Here is a 414-nt window from a genome sequence, read left to right on the forward strand (position 1 = left end):
GGCTCATGCAATCAGTTGTCCATCACCCTTAACTTTGACAGTTTCTTTTTGTTTGTTTACATCACTAAAGTTGTGCTTGCATGCCTCAATCAGAAGTATTATTTTTAATATGCTTTAAAAAATAATGTTATTTTTTGTCACCATTAGGTGGCAGGGAGACTTTGATTGATAAACAAAGTGGCTAATGGAAGAGCAGGAAGGCACACGATTATGCTCTTGGCCTTTTCACTTCTCTGCTTCTATAGGACAGTGAAAAGTCCTTCAGTTAAATTGTTTGTTTTCCTCCTCTTTCCTTTGTTGTTTTGTTCACAACCAGTTCACTGTGAGCCCTCCACTCTGTATGCTATTGTGTTGATAGAGTCAGGGATTATTTTCCAGGGGGAGTGGAGTCCCTATGCAAGTCATTTGGAAAAA

General features: G+C 38.6%; 1 protein-coding gene across 1 annotated transcript in view; it reads left to right on the plus strand.

Annotated features, from left to right (window-relative positions):
- LOC119586816 (GTPase-activating protein CdGAPr-like) overlaps positions 1-414 on the plus strand; it is a gene marked incomplete in the record, with an annotated part of 278,029 nt that overhangs the window by 270,021 nt on the left and 7,594 nt on the right.

Source organism: Penaeus monodon, chromosome 22 (genome assembly GCF_015228065.2).
Source record: "Penaeus monodon isolate SGIC_2016 chromosome 22, NSTDA_Pmon_1, whole genome shotgun sequence".
Taxonomy (NCBI): domain Eukaryota; kingdom Metazoa; phylum Arthropoda; class Malacostraca; order Decapoda; family Penaeidae; genus Penaeus; species Penaeus monodon.